We start from the raw sequence: 23,487 nt of genomic DNA on the forward strand, positions 1-23,487 counted from the left end.
CAGATTTCCCTTGTGGCGTTACAGCTGCGCTTGTCTGTTCTGACACTTTGCACAGTGAACATTGAAGACATTGTGCATATGTTACTGTTTAAAAGATATGTTATAATGATTAAAACCTTTAACAACATGTACCTCTTTAAATATACTGTATACTCTATACGCTGGTTATACGAGGGACGGTCAAAAAGTTTCCACACTTTTTTTTTTTCTTTCAACAATTTATTAACCCCTTAAGGACAATAGGGGCTTTTACTCGTAGTATATTGCGGGACAATGGCTCTTTTAACGTTTTTCAGTGTTACTGTTTAGCTGTGATTTTCTTCTTTCTCATTTCGTGCTTCCACACATATTATATATTGTTTTTTCCAGGACAAACAGGGCTTTCTTTAGATACCATTCATTTTATCATATCATCTAATTTACTATAAAAAAATGATAAAATATGGGGATTTTTTGTTAAAAAATTACCTTTTCTCACTTTTTAAACAGAAAACTTTTACTCATCTGCAAAAACTAATGAAAAAAACTGCTAAATAGATTCTACTATTTGTCCTGAGTTTAGAAATACCCAATGTTTTTTTGTTTTTTTCTGCACATTATGGGGCAATAAGTACAGGTAGCGTTTTGCCATTTCAAAACCTTTTTTTCCAAATCTGGTAATTCTTCCCCCCATGTGCCATTTCGGGTATCTTTGAAGCCGGCCAATGCAATTTACCCCATCAAATCATATATTATTAAAAACTAGACACCCCAAGGTATCTGAAATGCTGGTGTTTTAACCCTTTCCATGCACTAATTTTACCACCACCCTTAGTGAAACTTTATGGTAGTACATTTTTTTTGTATTTTTTTCACACATGTTGTACTTCAGGTATAAATTTACCGCTCCTGGTATATGTCCGTGTCAAACAACACCCCAATATGTGTTCAGTAACATCTCCTGAGCGCAGTGATACCCCCCATGCATGGGTTTGTAGGGTTATTTGGGAGGTAAAATGCCGCCTTTGTGAGGTGTGTATTTTTTTGCCATTTAGACATCTGCCCCATGTCCCATATTTGGGACATCTTTGAACCCGGCCAATTCAATTTACCCCATCAACTCATATATTTTTTAATACTGGACACCCTATGGGCATTTGTAATGCCAATATTTTAACTCTTTCCATGCTGGAATTTTTGTAAAGATAAAGAATTTTAGGACTTGCTTATTAAAAACTTTTTTTTTTTGGTGACAGTGGGGATTTTTACATGTTACCATATTTGTTAAAAAAATTTTAAACATTTTTGACCAATTTTTTTTATTTTTTTATTTTATTACTAGTCACTCTCATTAGTGAGCTGGGCTCCATTGACCTTGCATGGTTGGATGCAGTACCTGCATTCAACCTGCAGGAGGAGCTCGAGAGTTCTCAAGAGGGTCTGGATAGACCCTCTGTGAACTCAGATCTATTGTTAATGCCATCCTGTGAATGACGGCAACGTCATTCACAGGATGGCCCTTGTGGTTGCTCCTCGGAGCAATCACAAGGCGATCGGGGTAGGGGGGTAGTGTTGCTGGCATGCCTCGATACTGAGGCGTGTCAGCAACACAGTTTATGCTTAGGAAGCGATTCCGATCGCTTCCTAAGCAGTTTTAGCCGGGCGCCGCCACGATCTTTGATGATCGGTGCGGCGGCGGCCATTTTTCTTCCGGGGAGGGCTGCCAAGGGCTGCCCTCCCCGGATCCACGGTCAGCCTCACTTGTGAGGCTTCCGTGGATGCTGCAAAGCTGGCGATCGCGGCGAAGCAGCTATTTAACGGCAGCCCGTACATGTACGGGCATTGTCGTTAACACGTTGCACGGCAACCCCGTACATGTACGGGGATTGTCGTTAAGGGGTTAAGTATACCAGATTAAGTATACCTCGACAGCCCCACCCCCATAAAATTATATATAAATGCTTATCATGCTTTCCAAAAGGGCTGAATCTGCAGGATAAGGTCCATCTTTGGTCCTTTACTGTTCCTGTTGTACCAAGATGACGACGCACACTTTTCAAACTTATACAAGTTGCTGTCAGGGGGAAACAGAAAAACAAAATATATAAAAGTCAAAATACATACATACAAGGGAGCATTAAATACATTTTAATGCCAATCACACCCTGCATGGCTAACACATGAACACAGTAGAAGTGAGGGTAAGTTGTCACAGTTGGGGAGATCAAGGATCTCTCCTTAACTGGCTTAAAGACAATCAAGGGAGCGGGAGGTCTGTTAATGCAGACCTCCGATCCCGCTCCCTTGCGATGCACGCGGCAATTGTTGCTGTGCGTCGGGATTTTATTCCAAGACACGGAGGCGAATATTGTGCATTAACCCTTTCTTTTACTCCCAACAGTAAAAGAAAGGGTTTTTCTTATCCGTTCTCGTTTTTGTTTTCCAGCTTATTTGAATTTTATTAAAGGGGCATATCCCTATATATATATATATATATATATATATATATATATATATATATATATATATATATATATATATATATATATATATATATCTAGGTACCTTGCATTTATATATCTATATTAAAAAGTTCAAAAAAAAACTTTCAGATCAGGAATCCTCCTTACAGGAGGGTCAGAGGGCTGATGCCCCCAATCCTGATCCTTTAAAGGACTTAAATACCTCTGTGTCCCTGGCTGTTGCTTCTGCTATGGATTTTATGACATCAGTATTGTCAGCCTCCTTAGCCCAGGCCTTCCAAAAATCTATGCCCATTCCTGCCTCAGCCCCAGATCTCCCTTCTGACACTCTCCAGAAACCATCTGGGGGCAGAAAGGTCGCTTTTAAATCTCACCATATACACGGGGCAGCCTCCAGAACTAGTATGACCGATGATGCTATTCCCATCACTGAGAGCGCTCTCTCTAAGCGCAAACAAGCCCTTACTCGCCGGGCAGAACAGGCGAGGAAATGGAGGTGTGCTAGGGCACACTTCTTTACTTCATCCGATTCTGACCCAGAATCCATAGAGGAGGCTTGGAGCGCATCTGACTCCAGCTCCATTAAGGAGGAGCAGATTGCGCAGGCTGCGGTTCATCTACCTGATTTCACCGCACAGGCAGGTACCTCTCAGCCTGCGGTTCCCCCTAATACATCTAATCATATGGTATTGGATCAATTTGGGAAACCGTTTTTCGATCCCGAGGAATTACATCACCCTGATCAGCTGAGTGGCTACCCTCTGAGCACGTAGCTCGCTATTTACAGTCCAGGGTTCGCAAACCCTTGAGCAAGACCTCGCGCAATAAGTTACGCCCTTAATGCCCTAGGCCTATTGTGCCAGGGAAAGTCTGTGAGACCCCAGTGGTCGACCCTAAGATGGTCCAATTTTTGTCTAAACTGGGGTGGAACCCCCGTAAGGGCCTGGAATCCGCCCTTAAGGCTACTCAAGATAAACATTTAGATATTTTTGGCCCTTTGACAAAAATGTTTCAGCTTATAGAAGATTGGGTTGAGTCTGGTTCCCCTCCTGACCCTATGGTCCTTAGGGGCTGGCTGCAGAGGGCTATCTGCATCGCAGGTAACACAAATACCTCTCTTTCCATCGAGCGTCGCAAAGCGATTCTGTTCAAAATCGAGCCCAAGTTATCTAACTTGGCTCTTACAGAGATGGGCAGTGATGCTCAAGGCTTATTATTCGGAGACTCCTTTATTAAGGATCTCGGGTGCTACGTAGGAGCCTTTACCGCTTTAGACCAAGTGCAATCCTCTATGAGGAAAGTTTTCCACCAATGTGTTTCTCCCAGGGCTGGCAGAGGCAGGAGCCGTTTGGCCGTTTTTCCCAAGGCTCACCTCGCTCGGGCCGAGGCTCCTACTCTCAGTTTCAGTTCCAACGTCTGCCCCTCCAGGATTCCTACACAAGCAGACAGCCTTTTTTCCCTCAACGTGGCCACCCATGGCGGGCAAGAGGACAGCGTGGCTCGCAGTTTACCCGCAGACCTTCCGGTAAGTCTAACTCAATTTCCCCTTTCTTCCCAATATCCTGTAGGGGGAAGACTAACCCATTTTTCACAGGTTTGGCAATTGATAACATCCGTGAGGGGTTATGTCATCGAACTGGTAGGTCTACCTCGTATGTCTTACCTTCCGAAACCCTTCCATTTTTCACGACAGGACGTTATCCTGGTGGATACAGAAATTTCTTCCCTTGCAGAAAATAGAGCGAGTCGACCCGGACTCTCCAGGTTTCATCAGCAATCTTTTCCTGGTGCACAAAAAAGGAGGCGGCCTCCGTCCGGTTATCAATCTTCGGCAACTGAATGGCTACGTCCGATACCGCCACTTCAAGATGGAAGGTATCCATCTTTTAAGAGATCTCCTTCTAGTGAACGATTGGATGGTCAAGATAGACTTCAAGGACGCTTACCTTACAGTTCCGGTGGCGGAGGAATTCAGGAATCTTCTTCAATTCCGATGGCACAACGTCGCGTGGCGCTTCACCTGCCTCCCTTTCGGGCTTTCTTCGGCTCCTTGGTGTTTCACCAAGCTCTTGAAGCCGGTGGTGGCTCTCTTACGTTCCCGTGGTGTCCGTCTAATCATCTATCTGGACGATAGGCTTCTCATGGCTCAGGACAAAGACGTTCTGCATCTGCATGTTCAGTGGACACTAGACTTGGTCCACCACCTCGGATTCCTCGTCAACAGGGAGAAGTCTCAACTTACTCCATCACGTCAGATGGAGTTCCTGGGATTCATGGTGGATTCCACGGAAAGGTATACTCAGCCTCCCAACCTCCAAGATCCATGCCATCGAGAAGGAGATTCGCAAGGTCCTCCGCTTACAGGTGACTTCTTTGCGGCATCTGGCCCGCATTATTGGCCTGTTGGCGGCGTCCATTCAGGCAATTTTTCCCGCTCATCTTCATTACAGGGCCTTACAACTAGGGCTGCAACTAACGATTATTTTCATAATCGATTAGTTGGCTGATTATTTTTTCGATTAATCGGATAAAAAAAATGAATGTACATTTTTCATTTATTTAAAATAATTTAATAAACAAATGATGTTAAATACAAACGCAGAATAAAAAAAAAACTTTGATAAAATGCATTTCTTGTCTTTATTTCCCAACCAGCCCCCCCAATTTATGCAAATTTGAGCCCAGGCTTGCCACGCTGCCTCCCAGACATGCCACGCTGCCTCCCACAAATGCCACGCTGCCTCCCACAAATGCCACGCTGCCTCCCACATATTCCACTCCACGCTGCCTCCCACATATTCCACTCCACGCTGCCTCCCACATATACCACTCCACGCTGCCTCCCACATATGCCACGCTGCCTCCCACATATGCCACTCCACCTGATATGCCTTATACTCCCTGATACACCACTCCATCCTCCCCAGACATGCCACACTGCCTCCCAGACATGCCACGCTGGCCTCCCCACATATGCCTTATATACCGTATATGCCTTATACCCCCCAGATATGTCACTCCATCCTCCCCAGATATGCTTTATACCCCCCAGATATATCAGAGTCACAGACCTGTTCACAGACCTGTGATATATCAGAGTCACAGACCTGTTCACAGACCTGTTCACAGCACACTGACACTATACTTTTATAAATAAGTACTGGGTTAATCTTCACTGCCCCCAGGATTTAGATTCCCCTTAGTCTACCCCCTTTACCTCTAACTGCGCCTTAAGTTAACTTTATTAAATTAACCCTCAGTCCTCATCATTAAATTAACCCTAAACACCCCATTAACCATAACTACCCCTAAATTAACTCTAAATACCCCATCAAACACAACTACCCTAAATTAACCCTAAACACCCAATTAACCACGGCATCCCCTAAATTAACCCTAAAGACCCCCATCAACCACAACAGCCCCTAAATTAACCCTAAACACCCCATTAACCACAACTGCCTCAAATTAACCCCAAACACCCCATTAACCACAGCTGCTCCTATATTAACCCTAAACACCCAATTAACCATAGCTGCCCCTAAATTAACCCTAAACACCCTATTAACCATAACTGCCCCTAAATTAACCCTAAACACCCCATTAACCATAGCTGCCCCTAAATTAACCCTAAACACCCTATTAACCATAGCTGCTCCTAAACACCCCATTAACTATAACTGCCCCTAAACACCCCATTAACCATAACTGCCCCTAAATTAACCCCCATCTCCCCTAACTTTCAGCAGCCCAAATATTAATTTTATACTCACAGTTAGATGAGTGTCACAGCCATGTGGTTCTGGCCTTCTGGGAGAAGGAAGGGGCGGGGCCAGTTGTCACAGCGATTACAGGGAGGGACTGGTAAGTAGGAGCTGCTGCTGTGAGTCAGACTAAACGGATTATATAATGAGGGGTATTTTTCAGAGCGTTTGCTCTGAAAAAACCCTCATTTTATAATAGATAAAAATCGATTCAACTAATCGATAATGAAATTCGTTGGCAACGATTTTCATTATCGATTATTATCGATTTTATCGATTAGTTGTTGCAGCCCTACTTACAACGTCTCAAAATCAGCCATCTTCGTCTGGGGGCGTCCTATGCGGACCGGATCAGCCTGGACGATCAATCCAGGGACGAATTGCGCTGGTGGCTGGCCAACATGTCGGCTTGGAATGGCAAAGCGATCTTCGGCATGACACCGGATCTCTCCATAGATTCGGATGCCAGTCTTAACGGTTGGGGTGGGAGGTATGGAGAAATTTCCACAGGAGGTCCTTGGTCTCAGTCGGAGGCCGGACTTCACATCAATTGCTTGGAACTCCTGGCGGGCTCTTTTGCCATCAGGAGTTTCTCCAAAGATTGCATCAACTCCTGCATCAGACTATGCATGGACAATGTCTCGGCGGTGCGCTGTGTCAACTCTCTAGGGGGTACTCAATTAGCTGTTCTTGCGAATTTGGCCAAGGACCTTTGGTCATTCTGTCTGGACCGGAACATCATGGTGCAGGCGGAGTACATTCCTGGCCTGTCCAACACTGGCGGACTGGAATTCTCGTTACCTCTCGGATTCCAGCGACTGGACCTTAGCAAGGCACTTTTTTCATCTATTACGGATCTGTGGGGCCTGCTCCACATAGATCTATTTGCATCTCTCTTGAACTCTCGTCTCCCACTGTTTTACAGCTGGCGTCCAGATCCGGACGCTTTGGCGGTAGACGCGTTTCTGCAAGATTGGTCTGGCAGTCGGCACTACGCTTTTCCCCCCTTCGCAATGATTTCCAGGACACTTCTCCAAGTTCGTCGCCAACACGCCACCGTGGTCCTCGTAGTTCCCTTTTGGACTTCCCAACCGTGGTTCCCCACTCTTCTGGACTTGGTCATAGCGATTCCTCGGTTGCTACATTCCCAAGACCCACTTCTCCTGGATCCTTTCGGAATCCCTCCCCCCTTAATCTTAGACGGCAGTCTGTCTCTACTGGCGTGTTTGATTTCCGGGAGTCCAGGCAGTTCTCAGATCTTTCGTTCTCAGCTCAGAGACTCCTGGCGGGAGCTTGGGCTCCAGGCACCCACCGATTTTACCGTGCAGCCTGGCAAACTTGGGCTGCTTGGTGCTTGGAACGGGATTTCGATCCCTTTTCAGCCCCTTTAACCTCCATTATTCATTTTCTCACTTACCTGTTCGAGCTGGGACGCGCTTATAGGACCATCAACCTGTATCGTTCGGCCATATCGGCAGCCCACTTAGGTATTGACGGCATCCCTGTCGGTAAGCACTCGGTTATCTGTCGGTTACTTAAGGGGATTTGTCTTTCCCAACCGCCTCGCCCTAAGTATTCCGCCACTTGGGATGTTTCAGTGGTGTTGAATTTGTTTCTAGCTTGGCCGTCTAATTCTGAGCTATCTTTACGACATCTCTCGGCTAAATTAGTCATGCTACTTTGTCTCGTGTCTTGTAAGCGGGTATCGGATGTCCGCGCCTTCGACTGGGACGTCAGGTCTTTCATTCCGGAGGGTGTGCCTTTTGATATTTCCCGCCGACTTAAGACGGCGATCAAATCAGTTCTTTACCCAGCTTTCCCGCCTTGCGAAGCCTTGTGTCCCGTGGCTTGTCTCCGTGAATATGAGGCTCGCACCCTGCGTTTCAGATCTGGAGACTCTCAGCAACTCTTTTTGTCTTTTCGTCATCCTCATTCCCCTGTGTCTTCCGCTACGCTGTCGCGTTGGGTTAAATGGGTTATGCAGCTGGTCCAAGGAGGAGTGCAGCGGGTCCAAGACATTGGCGTTAGGTGGCCGTTTAAAAGACATTCTCCGTGCTGCAGATTGGTCTAGAGAATCCACTTTTCGTGAGTTTGATTTCAAGCCAATTGATCATGTTTTTTCTCAGGTTATCTCTCAGCTTTAAACTTGCACAATATGAGCCTTCGTGTCTTGGAATAAAATTGTAGGATTTTGCTAAAACATGACGTAAAGTCATGATTTTATAAAAGACACGGAGGCGAATATTGTTCCCCCCCTGTTTATTCTCCCCTCCCTTTGTCTGTGTTGGGTTTTTTTTTTTGCATCTGTTTTTCTATCTTGTGTTTTTATTTCACCTTTACTCGTGGTTAATGGTTTAATTTTTTGCTCAGATGCTTTTACGCATTGTTTTTTCATTGTCTGTTCAGTTTGCTATGTTTTTCTATATGCAGTTTTGATTTCTTATTGCTCTGTGGATTTGGTGACTAACTCGTTTCTACGTTGTTGCCTCTCTTCCCTTCTGTTTTGCAGGTTAACCGTGTTTGCCTTCAGCTGAGTTTCCTCATCGGCTGCTGTTCAGTTTTCTCCTCCGCCTTCCCGGAGTTTCCACTTGTTGGTTATGTTCTGACGACGGTTCTGGTCCGGTTGTTCTGCTGGTTCCTGTTTCGTTTTGAGGATTGTGGCATGTGTATCTCCTTTTATATGGATAGATGCTGTGTGGGAGGGGTCACGTGATGTTATACATTCCTATTTGATTTTTTCTGTCTAAGTTGTATATTTTTCTTTGCGGCTGTTGGGAGTAAAAGAAAGGGTTAATGCACAATATTCGCCTCCGTGTCTTTCATAAAATCATGACTTTATGTCATGTTTTAGTAAAATCCTACAATTTGATGTCATATCCTGGCGCACAACACTGAAGCCACGCCTACCGCACTCACTGCACCTGAAGGACAGGACACAGAAGAAGAGCCAAGAGGAAGAATGAAGAGAAGGAGGAAAAGTGACAGAGAAAAGATAGGAAAACATTCATTAAGAGTGGATTAATAAATGTGTGAGAGCGACAGATACTTTGTCAGAAACTTTCAGAACGTCAACTGGGCCATTCCTATAGCTGCTCAGGTGGGTTTAAACACGGAGAAGCACGAGCCAGAGCTGAGTTGAATCAAACACCCTCACCCTTTAGTATAGGCTCCATAGAGTGGGGTCATCCAGAAGGCTAGGACCTACCTTGCATATAGCAACCACGGCTTGCAAGTATTTCCACTAAAAAAAAGATAATGTCCTACAAGTTATGCAAATAATAAAAACATTTACATAAAATCAATGACACAAAAAAATACGGGAAACCACTCTTGCAAAAATGAAATTAATAAATAAAAAGTCAGCTAAATAAATATATAACACTCTGGCTGGCACTAATTTAGTTGTTCAACCTTTTGTCCAAACACCTTAAAAGTAGGGAGAAGTTCCATCAGCCCACACATGTCATCTGTTCATGGTTCATTCCATGTTCAGGTGTGTCATAAAATTAGCCATTGCCTTGGAAACAATAAGTAGCGAACTGGCAAAAGAATAATACTACTATGACAGATGGTTGCATGACACGTCACATACACAAATGTCACAATACAACCTCCAGAAGCCCAGATGGATTGATGCAACTTTGACGCCAAGTCTTCTCTATTTAAACCTCTAGAAAGATCAATTCAGTGTTCTAAAGTTTTTTTTTTCTAGATGACTTTGTTTCAAATATGTTCCCTTTTCCATGTTAGCTTTTTGTTCTACTGACTTTTTTTTCCAGCCCTGACCTGGTTCTGGTTCTATGGAACATCCCCCATTTGACTTTTGTATAGCTTGTTTAACAGAGATTATTTGTAGGACTCACTTTTGGTTTTAAGGGGATTGAAAGAATACCATCTGTCCTCTATTCAGATCCACTATTCGGAACAAAGAAAAAAATGATGACCAGTCCTGTGAATGCAATGATACATTGGGGCTTCTACAGATCAGATCTAAGCCAAATACCTATACTATACCTATAAGTAATACTATTAACAAAGAATGTCAAACTGTGTTTCTACTGAGTGTTTGGGATAAGAAAATAAAATGTATCACACACCTTGCAGTGTAATTGCCTAACTATGTTATACTTTATTAAAATGATGTGATTTAGTAAATTATTTTACTTATTGACATAGAACCACTATAATAGAGTCTGATGTTGAGTCATGCTTTGTCTTGTAACTTGTTTTCTCTTTTTTTATTTTCACTGAACATGCGTAACATTGTAAACGTGCCTTTTCTCTTTAGAATTTGTGTCACACGTACTTGACTTAAATCTTTTTATCAATCTCAGATTATAAAAAATGAAAAGTGGCTTTTTCAACGTAAACACAGCAAATTCATTGACAATATGATCGGTAGAAATGTTTTAGCAATTTGTCCAGGCAGGTGGTCCGAGACCATCGATGTAATTATGTAAGTGAGTGAAGATGTTTTCAGAATAGCAATCTAGAATATTCTATCAAAGTATATGAGATTTAAATCTTACTGGTTTAAATACTCTCTGAAGAGGCTCACTGGGGTTGGCCTTCCATAATGTAAAGTGAAGCCAATGAGATCAAGCTAAATCTCTCCTGAAAATAACATTATATATGGTCGTGTGAAAAAGAAGGTACCCCCTCTATCTTTACTTTGGTTGTTTATTATAGTTTTACATATCAGGACATAATACCAATCATCTGTTTGTTAACAGGTCTAAAAAATAGGTACATACATACAACCTCAGATGAACAACAACACATGACATATTATACCGTGTCATGATTTACTCAACAAAAATAAAGCCAAAATGGAGAAGCCATGTGTTAGAACCCAAGTACGCCATTACTACTTCCATTGGAAATAAACAGACCAAAGTGGGGATGTTTGACCATAATGCATAGAGCCATGTTTGGCAAAAACCAAACACAGCATGTCAGCACAAACACCTCATACCAACTGTCAAGAACAGTGGTAGGGGGTGATGATTTGGGCTTGTTTTGTAGCCACAGGACCTTGCAGTCATTATGTCAACCATGAACTCCTCTGTATACTAAAGTATTCTAAAGTCAAACATGAGGTCATCTGATCCGAAGCACACCAGCAAATCTACAACATGGCCCAGTCAAAGTCCAGACATCAATCTGATGAAATGCTGTAGTGGGACCTTAGGAGAGCTGTGCATAAACAAATGCCCGCAAACCTCAATGAACTGAAGCAACGCTGTAAAGAAGAGTGGGACAAAATTCCTCCACAACACAACACAATGTGAGAGACTAATAACGTCATAAAGAAAATAATTACTTCAAGTTCTTGCTTTTAAAGGTAGTTCTAGAAGCTATTGAATCATAAGGTATATCTAGTTTTTCACACAGCTTCAATATTTTGGCTTCTTTTTGTTGAATAAATCATGACATGGTGTAATATGTCATGTGTTGTTGTTCATCTGAGGTTTTAATTAACTAATTTTTAGACCTGCTAAGGAACAGATGAATGTTATATTTTCTTTTTCATACGACTGTATATATATATATATATGTGTGTGTGTATAAATATATATATTTAAAATTTGCATTTAAAAATAAATAAAACAAAATAGGTGTTATAGGGACCAGCTATACCCCACTAAACCCACATCTCCTGCTCAGTGGGACATAGAGGTTAACAAATATGAAAATAACATAACCCTATTGTAGACATGGGGCTCATCTCCTGTCTGTCCAACCTTCCTTCTCCTTGGATTACTTTAAGAAAAACACAGCTTTAAAAAGGAAACTTTCCATGACAACACAACTGAAAATAAAGGTGATGTCAAGTACAATTATAAACTTTTGTAATTACAGGCCAAATCTGAATTCCAAAGTGAACTCAAGTAGCTGGTTTATTTACACGTGTTTACCTATTATACAAAATACCAGCGTTTAGCTCTTGCTTGTCCTCTAAAAAAGGACTGCCATTTCTTTAGAAGGATTTCATCTTAACAATCAATATAATGGAGGTAGATTTAGAGTGTCACTTCTGTCTGCAAATGACAAAATCAGAACACGTCAGTAACAAGTTAATCAGCAGGTGCCTTCGTATTAATAATAAGGATATAATAGGGGATTTAGCCATGTTAGAATGTGAATGGATTTCTCTAAATCTTAAATTTTCTTTCATTTAAAGCAAAATGAAATTACCTATTTCTATTGAACTTTATGAGCACTTAGTAAAGAAACCCTTACTGAAACATAAATTAGCAGGAAAAAAGAGAGAAATCACATTTTCTGATTACCTTTTTATAAAAACAAGCCTTAAAGTGTCCAATTATTCCGACAAGGAATACCAAATGCTTTAGAAACATCCCTAGTTTCTTGAATTCCATTTTGAAAGCCCTTTCTTTGTATATATTCGGAAAAATCTGATTGTTTTGTTTACTTCCTGATTAATTCTGGGACGAAATACGGATTATATCGTTGAACATAAATTGGCTAGTGGCTCACCAGGGGTTTGCCTTTCTGTCACATCATTGCTAGACCATTGCAACATCAAAGCTCATAATTAAGCAAAAACAGAAAAAGAACATAGATAAAGACAAGTATGCACAAAAACATCTGTTGCACTTTTTTTATCATTCCTAGCTGGCAGCTGTGCAATATTATTGAGATTTGCAGTCCTATGAACCTAGAGACAGATTGTACCTAACTAACCAAATCATTGTAGGCAGAACAAAGAGAGAATGGAAATATGATTTCCAAAAATTAGTCTCACCCATAATAATGTGCTTTTATGAACAGAATATAGTGTGTTTGTCTATGTAATGTAATTTATTGTAACTGTTCCCCTCCAGCTGTCTTCATTGTATTTAATGGAGAGCTATGGGTAGATTGAACTATTGGCATGTATACGCAGAATGAACCAAAGATACAATGTTATCATACAACGCTGCATATGGCAGGTGAACAGAAATATATATTTCTTGCCAAGTGCCCTGTTGTGCGCTAATAGGCCTCAACAGAATTTGAGCCATATCTATGTATTAGACTGGGCCTTGTTTACGATAATTGCTTTGTTGACATCTACAGTTTCAAGTGTCATGTGCCTTAGGAAATCCGAAGTTGAACAGTAAGGTTTAAATGGCCATTGTATTATGAGCTTGAATCACGCTGGGTAAAAGTTATGGGCTCAAATAATTCTAAGTTGTATCCTCACAGGAAGCCTTGAATCTAGTGCTATTAAATATGGAAATCAATCATTCATCATCATTATTTTTTTTATCACTTGTAGTTTATTGAATTTTGCACAATAAAAAAATTATACAGAAACCAGACAAGAAAACAACATATAATGGACAAGTCTTATCCCTAGATAGTGGCGGTGTGATGACAGATGACAGGAGCATATCATTTTACAGGATGTACAATGACATAACGAACTTGTACCAGAAAAGAAAACAATAGATACTGGACTAGTCTCTACTCCAGATATTGGCAGTGTGATGGCAGATGACAGGAACATATCCTATTACATGACATACCCTTACAAAACATATCAGTAGCAATTGGACTAATGTGAGCTTCACAAAAACAAACCTAAACAAAGGAATGTCCCAGTACAATAGAAATAAGTCCTGGCCAGTAAAGGGAGGGGCGGACAAAAGGGGAAGGAACCTAGGAAAAGAGGATGGAAAGAGAAAAAATAAAAAAGAAGGGGGGAAGGGAGAGAAAACATCAAGATTTAGAAGAGAAAAGACCTTGAGAGAATTACAAGGAGCAGATAGCACTCAAACTCCAAGGAGTAAAAATACTGGTAGCAAAAAGAGGATTATACCAGATGTGGATATGGGAAGAGAAGTTTTTAAAATCAAAGATCTTTTAACCTGTTTTACCAAAAATGTAATTTATCTTTTAAAATGCCCATGCGGATTAAAGTATATAGGTAGAACAACAAGACCGCTTTAACCAAAGGATACAGGAACATATCCGAAACATACGGAATGAGTTTGAAAAACATAGTGTGTCATTGCATTTTAAAATTAAACATAAGTGTGATCCCAAGGGTTTGACCTTTTTAGCCTTAAAAAAGGTCAAACAAAATAAGAGGTGGAGATTTTAATCAAACCCTTGGAAAAGAAGAAATGCGTTTTATTTATAATTTTAACACACTTCAACCGACTGGTTTAAACGCGGATTCTGAGTTGTGCCATTTTATCTAATAATGTACTCTATGAAAAAATGTTTTTCATTTTTAGTTATTTATGGTTTTAAAAAAAATTTATATTTAACTTTGACGAAAATGTTAGTTTTTATGAAATCCTCTAGTACATTTAAATGGTCCTTTATATATTTACTATGTTTCTATTGTAGTGTACTTCAATTTTATAATATATACTTCAACTATTTGTTTAATATCTTTTAAGAAGTATGATACTTTTTAAGTTACTATTTCCAGATCTACTCTTAACGAAAATGTGATTATTGAATATCGGCTACCGTTCCGAATACTAAAAACCGAAAAACGCTTTTAAACTTTAACACCGAAAGGTGTTTGAGGAGGAAAAAAAAGATTTTTTTATTTTTTTATATATAACAACATTGCGTAATACAGGAAATGGTATGCCCATATATGGACACAGGAAACAAAAACAACAGCTGTGGACTATTGAGAATTTGGACTGGATTTTAGTATAAAAAGGCAATATTTACAATGGAAGCTCATTGCACTGGCTGAGAAAGTCATGGACTGATGAAACGCGTCCCAGTGAACGTATGGAGCACTTTTTATCACAATTTATCTTATTTATTTTAAGTGTTTATTATTTTTTCTAAAATTTTATTACTTGAAGTATCAATAAATTGTTTAAAAACTTTTAAATTATTACAAAACATCTTGAGTGATTATTCTCAGAAAGGGGCTAGGACACCGCCTTAAGAGTGTCCATATGTGTCTTTTATGAGCCTAAATTTTTAATTTGGCTCTGAATACGGTGAGCAGACTGTGTATAGGTTTTAACACTTTCATTTCATACGGTGATGTTTTTTTGCACAGTGATGTCTCTCTTTGCCTTTTATATTTCATACGATATCTGCATTTGAGAGACATCGATTGAAAACCGCTGACCGACCTATGCACGCTTGAAGTATTTTAAGGTTACTTTATAATCTATAGATTTAATATTTTATAAGCGCTTGGTAAGAGAAATACTCTTTTTTTTTTTTTATTGTTTTACATTTGTACTATTGCATATTTAGTTGGGGGAGGTTTTATATGCACTTTTAAGAGCGTCTCACCGTAGCAGCTTATTAACTATTATTGGTTATCTTATATCTGTTATTTTAAGTGCAGCCTTTTTTTACTTCTTTTTGATCTGTAGATGTATAAGGCTGCCCCACAAATACCCCAAGGAAGTGGTGAAAAGCATCTAACCTAGAGGGACAAGTCTGATTTAGCTTCTACTTGTGCCTAATCCACATCAGGAACTGAAGCTTATACATTATTAATAAAAAAATAGAGCAGGAGAGGAATAATTAGCCCCTAAGGACCACAGCAGGACTGAGTCTTCATTGGAGTTAAAAGGGACTTAAAGTGAAATATACTCAAACGATAAAAGTTCTCATATTTGACAGTTTCTTTGTTACTCGTAACAAAGAAGCTGATAACTGCTTGCAGTTGAGTTCTAGTGAATGTAGGTTTATATGAATTTAACTCCATATATAAAATTTCTATTTTATGGAATACATTTGGGTAACTTCTTAAATTTCTAGTTAAATAGAAAGTGTGATAGAATATTGTTTTTCTGGTGCTAATTTATACAGTGACTATAATCATTTTACATGCTTGTAACTATTGTCCTCTGTTTGAAAATGATCATTATTTTTTTCACGAATGTTAGGTTTTTGACTCTCATTTATGCAGGGGAGGGCTGGCAGCTTCTGGCCTAGGGGCAGGTAAAGCCATTTGTCCCTATTAGCCCCTTGCTCCCCTCGTAACTAACATAGACACACTGGTGTATATTATTATTATTAGTATTATTATCTTATTTATATAGTGCCAACAATGTAAGCAGCACTTTATACAATACATATATTCAAGGGGTCTGACAAGACAAGAATGGACAGACTAAGACAAACCGATATATTAGGTGGAGAGCCCGGCTCGCAAGTTTACAATCTAGAGGGAATGGGGTGAGGACAAACATAAGGCACAGAGAAGGGGTGCGACATAGTGTGGGGTTGTATCATATTTACACACACTAAAACGCACACTTACACATTATACGTAATATATATGCATATGATAGAAAACTTTTAATATGTCAATAAAGATGACCAAGAGGTTCTTGTGTATTCACTAATTCTATGTAGCTCCATGAAATCATCGGTGCAGATGGAGTATAATATCTGGCACTCTATCCAGATTTAGAATGACCTCTGAATTATAACAAATGAATGGTGGAAAAAAAAGAAACTTTCAATTTTTAATTTTCCAGATTCTGTAAGGATTAACTTAACATTAAAGTAATTCAAATATAACCCATCAGAAAGCTCTGATGTCTGTATGTTAGTAGATTAGAATGACTAGAGACAAAAATATGCATTTTTAATATAATGCTTTTAGAGATGCTTTGCCAATTTCCTATGAATGAGTGATAATAGCTGATAGCCGCATAAATCATTTCATCATTTTCTTTACAGGAGAACAAAGGTCATCTCTGAGGTATGCTTCACTCAGATATCGCACGTTCTATGGAGACAAAAAACAGTGTTATAAAATACGAATATGTATAATTCAAATATATTCGATATTACGAAGAATAATTTCTGTAAAGATTAGGAATATAGGAATTATGGTCATTCTGGGGATACTACACTCAGAAGGTGCCAATAAGCATTTACTCTGTTTTCTCGACGGTCATCACAAGCCTGGGTATAACTACTATTAGATATATATTTATATATAATATGTATGTGTATGTTGTCTGCCACTCTATTACCCGGCCCATTTGATTGGTTTTGTCCCCAGTGCTGAAAGTTGCCAACCCCGGAGTTAGCTGTTAAGTGATTATGGAATAATGGAAATTGAAGCATCGTTTTCTATTAATACAACTGACTTCTCATGAAATCCATTTGGTCCAAGGTACATAACACTAGTCATAGAACATGAAAGACACTGTTTGCTCTAATGCCAGATGGAGCCATACTTAAAATTGTCTTAGTGCCAAGTACGGAGACAAACCCAACCTACATCTGACTCAATGCCCTTAGGCAGACATTCAAAAGGCAATCCTCTCTCAAGACACCTAAAAATAAACTTTAAGTGCCCTTTGGTATGCTGGAAAATTTTTGCACAGATTGAGTAAATTCTCTGAAAAGAAAGGCATGTGGAATATTTTCCTCTAAAATTGAATTACATCTCAAGGTTAACTGATACAATTTTCAAAGTAGCATACATATTTTGCAAAACAATACATCACTCTTAGTCTCCATGGCTCAACGACCACCTAAATATCTTTCTGTCATTCCTCATTATTCACCTGTCTTCCTATTCATCTGGATAGTTCTTAGCTGATGCATAATGTTTTCTTATCAAACAGATGTGTCTACTTGGCGATGACACAATTCACTTAAATAAAACATTCCTGTTTCAACAACATATTAAAATAAAGTAATGCGAACGAGAAGTCTATGCCTGATCCTAAAAATAATTAAGAAGGAGTTAGCAGACATTGCCAAACAAATTGTAGCTGTCGGGAAGGGGATCTTGGCTGCTGATGAATCTGTGGGGAGCATGGCTAAACGTTTTACCGAGATTGGAGTAGAGAATACTGAAGAGAATAGACGCCTGTACCGCCAGCTCCTCTTTAAGGGCGATGATCGTATGGAGAAATGCATCAGCTGCGTCATCTTCTTCCACGAGACAATGTACCAGAACAGCGTTTGTGGAACCGGCTTTGTCAAGATGATCAAAGATAAAGGCATCCTTGTAGAGATCAAGGTAGACAAAGGTGTTGTTCCTCTTGCTGGCACCAATGGAGAAACCACTAAAGGTTTGGATGGATTGGCAGAGTGTTGCGCTCAATACAAGAAAGATGGAGCTGACTTTGCAAAATGGCGCCCGGTTTTGAAAATTAGCGACACTACGCCTTGCAATCATGGAAAATGCGAATGTTCTGGCTCGTTATGCCAGCATTTGCCAACAGAATGGAATTGTCCCCATCGTGGAACCAGAGATTCTTCCTGATGGAAACCATGACCTGAAACCTTGCCAGTATGTGACGGAGAAGGTGCTTGCTGCTGTATACAAGGCTCTGAGTGACCATCATGTGTATCTGGAGGGGACACTACTGAAGCCCAATATGGTAACAGCTGGCCACGTTTGTCCTAACAAGTACACTTCTCAGGAGATTGCCATGGCTACTGTAACTGCTCTGCGGCGCACCGTGCCTCCTGCAGTACTTTCCTGTCTGGTGGACAAAGTGAAGAGGAAGCCTCTATTAACCTTAATGCAATTAACAACTGTCCTCTGGCCTTGGGCCCTTACTTTCTCCTATGGATGTGCACTGCAGGCCTCTGCACTCCACATCTGGCGGGGCAAGAAGGAGAACGAGAACACAGCTACAGAAGAGTTCCTGAAACGTGCAAAGATTAATGGGCTTACAGCCTGCGGCAAATATGAACATGATGCTTCCGGAGCTGGGGCCGCCAGCCAGTCCCTGTTTGTGGACAGTCACGCATACTGATCTCTGCCGTCTACTTGGCACCGACGCATAAGACGCCTCCACCGCATCCCTCCTACAAGCAGCATCTTCGTGGACACCCAAGCAGCAAAATGTCAACTAGCAGACCCAACATCTCCTAACCTTTATAATGTGAGCACCTTGCAGCCTGGTCCTGAAGGGAGGAAAGACTGGTTTTAGCACAAGTGTAGTGGCATTACGTGCTTGGCTGTGTACTAATCTTCCTAACACAATGTTTATTTTTGAATGGTTCACTTTTATTGCCCAGACATCTGTTCTAGTTCTACTGATACTAACACTTTGAGAAGGTTACTATTCTAGATAGTAGAAATGTGTTTAAATTCAAGGTTGGATGAATGTTTACTGTAGCAAGCACCTGTAGTGTTTGACACCTGGCAGTCCTCTAGAGCCCCTTGGCTCCCATCTAAGGGCCCATTCTGTGAAGGATGTTGCACTTTATGGTTTACCTGTAATTTGAGTGTGAGTGGCTGTGCAATACTCCTATGTAAGAAGCAAATCCTTGCCACAGCTTGGTGGAGTTTATCCACTGGGATGGGTTCTTGGCAGAGGGGGTGATAACTATGTGCATATTCGTGTTTTGTGTCTTGCTGTATGCAACTGATATGCCAAATAGTAAAATAAATTCTATTTAAAAAAATAAATAAATAAAAAAGTAATAATAATTATGTAAATTTCTAATGCACAATGAATTCACATTTAATTATAGGAACATTCATTATGTCTCCTATTCAAAGGGAAGACTAGCATTTTAGTAATTGTCACTAATGCAGGAGAAATTAATGTATTTCTTTTTTCCTAAAACAATATAGGTGTTTGGCGAAAGAAGGGTTTACACATTTACATGTCTTTTAATAAAACATAATGCTTTGAGGTGTGGGTGAACAATTTTTCCAGCAAATGGAATATTTTCACTTAATTTGAACCAAGAATTTATATTTAAGAGTGTTCGGCAACCTTTAAGAAGGATTAGAAACAGAAATGTTCTCTTGCACTAAACATTATCCAGTCCCTGGATCTCAGTGGGTTTTTTGCAGTTAATCTCTTATTTGTATTATTTTGTTTTGGCCCGCATAAAGCAATATTGGTGCAGTATTAAAGGATATATACCAAAAATACTAACAACATCCATCACATTGGATATCTGCTCAATTATGGCAAATCAATCTATCTATCTATCTATCTAATGCAACCTTAATGAATCTTAATAAGTGAAATAGATATTGTCCTATTAGTCCAAGGGAAAATTACGTATTTAGTCTTCTGTTTTGGATGCAAACTTGCAAAATATGCCAAAATAAATACCAAATTCTCCTACAGAGCTCCCCAAATGAAGCAGAACCTTTGAAAAATCTCAAGTCTCGTTTCTGTTTAAGATCTTAACTATAGTACAGTAATAAATAGATATCAGGAGTTTAAAGCTGCTCCCATCTTGGTGGAAACCAACATTGTACCATTTAGAAGTTCTAACATGAGGCATCTATCATATTATGAGCATTTCTAGACAAACTACTAAATATAAGAACATCAGCCAGCACATTCAGTGAGTACCTATCCACGGTCTCTGCTCCACATTAAGGATTTAATGGCCTGTTTCCTTCATACGTTAAACCACAGAAAACAACAGAATATACACTCAAAAAACTGTAAAATTTATGAGTCCGACATGACTAGAAATTTGCTTCAGCTTTTCAGTTCCCTGTCAAAAATTCTCAGAAATATGTTCCCATTGCAATTCATTAACAAAAGCCATTGAACATAAAAGCTTTGGTATAATTCATGAACATATAAAGACCTTACAGCCATACCGTTCTGTAACACTTTGGACAACCTGCCCTTATTTCTGTATTTTCAATTACAGCTGATATGTCGATGGGCAAAATTCAATCTAACTAAAACACAATAGAAATGCTAACTCATCCGGTGATTATATTGGGATATAATACCACATTTAGTTGCTGGAAATGTTGTTGGAGTATTTAGTAGGTTCTGAGACCTCCGAGATTTCTACTTCAGATAGAAACATCTTTTTCCATGCTAGTTCAGTATCAATTTTAACTAAAGACTTCATCGTCTCTTGGGCTAATATGACGATATCAGTTTTCTTTCTAGAAACATTGATAAAACCAACATTACCTTCTCAATTAATTAAATAAATTATTTTGAATTAATCCACTGAACATACAAAACTGTCCATATGTTCTTTTATTACTTTGTACTAACATCAGAGAAAAGAAGTCTTTACTCAACATTGGTAAACCTCGGACATGCATCTCTTAGTTAGACCTTACTCTAAATGTCGAAGGCTAAGCCTTAAGGTTAATTCTTATGCACTGTTGACAAATTCTCATGAACTGACGTTTTGATATAACAGCTCACCATTTAATGAGCAAACCTCATATGTCCAAGCGATGTCCTGAGGTCAAAGAATATTTTAATCACTGTGCTTGTGAACTGCAAATATTAATAGAATATTTTATTAAAAATTCACTGTATTTACTAAAGCAGATCCTACATTGTTTATTCTGAAAGAGATAAAAACAAGGAACAACTCGGCAGCCATTAGAATAAAAAATAAAATACATCAACAGTGTACATCTTATGCCTCTATTGCCCTTCTATTGTTAGCCTGGTGTGGCAGGTGTGCACCGCTATACTGTGCAACTAAATTATTACATGAAAACACTTCTTTTCCTTGCCATTTTAATTGCTTCTACTCATTGAGCATAACATTTACATGAAGGTTCTTTTTTTTTCATAATGACCAGCATCCAGTTCATGAGTTCAAGGAAGACATTTCCTGCGATCTTATTTTTAAATGCACTTTTTAAATCACTCAAGTCATTGAATTGGTTCTTTGAGGAAAACAAACCACCTCAAAGTAAAAATAGCAAGGCTCTATGAGATGAAGTGACACGTGAAAGCATATTAAACATGTGCACTTTAATATAATGCCAAATAATTATATTTGCACCTCTGTCAAATAACCTAAGCTTAACTTTTAAAAATCTCACTTTAACGTGAAACCATGGAAGTTAAATGGCAATACTTTGGCTGCTAGCCTGAAGACACAATTTTAGACCAAGACCAAAAGCAAGCCCAAGGATGTAGTACTGTATTTTCCTGATCAAAATCTGAAACAACTTCCATGTGAAGTTTGGAGCAGAATCTCAGAGGAATGTTGTTTAATAATATGTTATGGAGGACCCATATAAATTCAACAGATGAATTTCTGCCATGGCTTGTTATATTTTTTGAGAATTATAGAAACATAGAAAATGATGGCAGAAAAGAATCATTATTCACATCCAGTCTGCCCAATGTCATCCCATCTAGTCTGCCCAAGATTATCTCATTGAAGGTTCATACAGACCCACTAATGAAGAATGCATATTAAAGTAAGACCCCTGGAACTCTCATCTTTCACCATTCCACAAAACTTCCTGATATAATTCTGTTTATAACACTTTGCAACTTATCATCTGTTTAAGCATAAACTTAAATCCAGTACAATCCTGTCACTCCGTAGCTGTATCTATCACGTAGTGTGTCATCATGACTTGTCGCTAATTAATCTGATGATATTGGATTCTGGAGCATATCACTGCCATGTATAAACCTCTGTTGCTGTTACAACAATGTCAAAATAGACAAGCTGAAAAACCTCAGGTAAAACTGTCTCTTATCCTGTTCTCAAATGTCCTTAATTAGGGAAAATATCCAATATTACAGAATATATTTTATAGCAAATATACTACATATTCTTCAACAACACTGGATTTCAGAGGCCATATTCCAGAATTAAGAGTACACTATACAAGTGGGTTCTTAATTCAGATGCATTACAGCCCCTTGACAAAGATTTAAATAGTAAAAGAGACTCTTGTCCATATCTGATCGTAGACAAGTGTTTACATGTTCTGTCTTGCATGCAATATAATTACTAATGAACCCATTGAGGGGCTGATTACCCACAACAACATCAATATGTTTCTCCTCTCTACTGTTCTTCAACATTATGTTTGATCCATTGCTCCAACACTAACGATAATGTCCAGACATTAACAACAACTTAATTCTCGTTTCTTGGGAGGAAGATTCCCAGTATGCCACATAAACTCATAATTACAGAATATCCATTCTTGTTTGGCAAACTATGGAAACAAATCATTTTGATATAATTTACCCTTTGAGCCTTGGTGGTTTGGGCCAAATTTCCAGCCAGGGAGACAAGACCAGATTGCATAGTTTTGCTATGTGCCGAGATAGGACTCCTTGAAGCAATATTTTTTGCTAAATAAGACGCCTGACCTACAGCCTACTACAATCTGGTTGGCCCACAAGGCCGTGGTTCGAGGTCATTTTATCAAGATAGCCTCTCAGCAGAAAAAAACAGGATGAAATCTCTCTCCACCCTCACTAATCAAGTTGCGGCGCTTGAATTTACAGATAAATCCTCCTGGATTTGGATTGAAGTTTTTGAGTTTATCAAAACAAATTGCTCCCAAT

General features: G+C 39.5%; 1 pseudogene; it reads left to right on the forward strand.

Moving 5' to 3' along the window:
• The first annotated feature begins 17,891 nt into the window (after positions 1 to 17,891).
• Positions 17,892 to 18,963, forward strand: LOC149288560 (fructose-bisphosphate aldolase C-B pseudogene; annotated as a pseudogene).
• Positions 18,964 to 23,487: the final 4,524 nt, after the last annotated feature.

This window comes from Sceloporus occidentalis, unplaced genomic scaffold (assembly GCF_023333645.1).
Source record: "Sceloporus occidentalis isolate IW3139 unplaced genomic scaffold, rSceOcc1.0.p SCAF_50, whole genome shotgun sequence".
Taxonomy (NCBI): domain Eukaryota; kingdom Metazoa; phylum Chordata; class Lepidosauria; order Squamata; family Phrynosomatidae; genus Sceloporus; species Sceloporus occidentalis.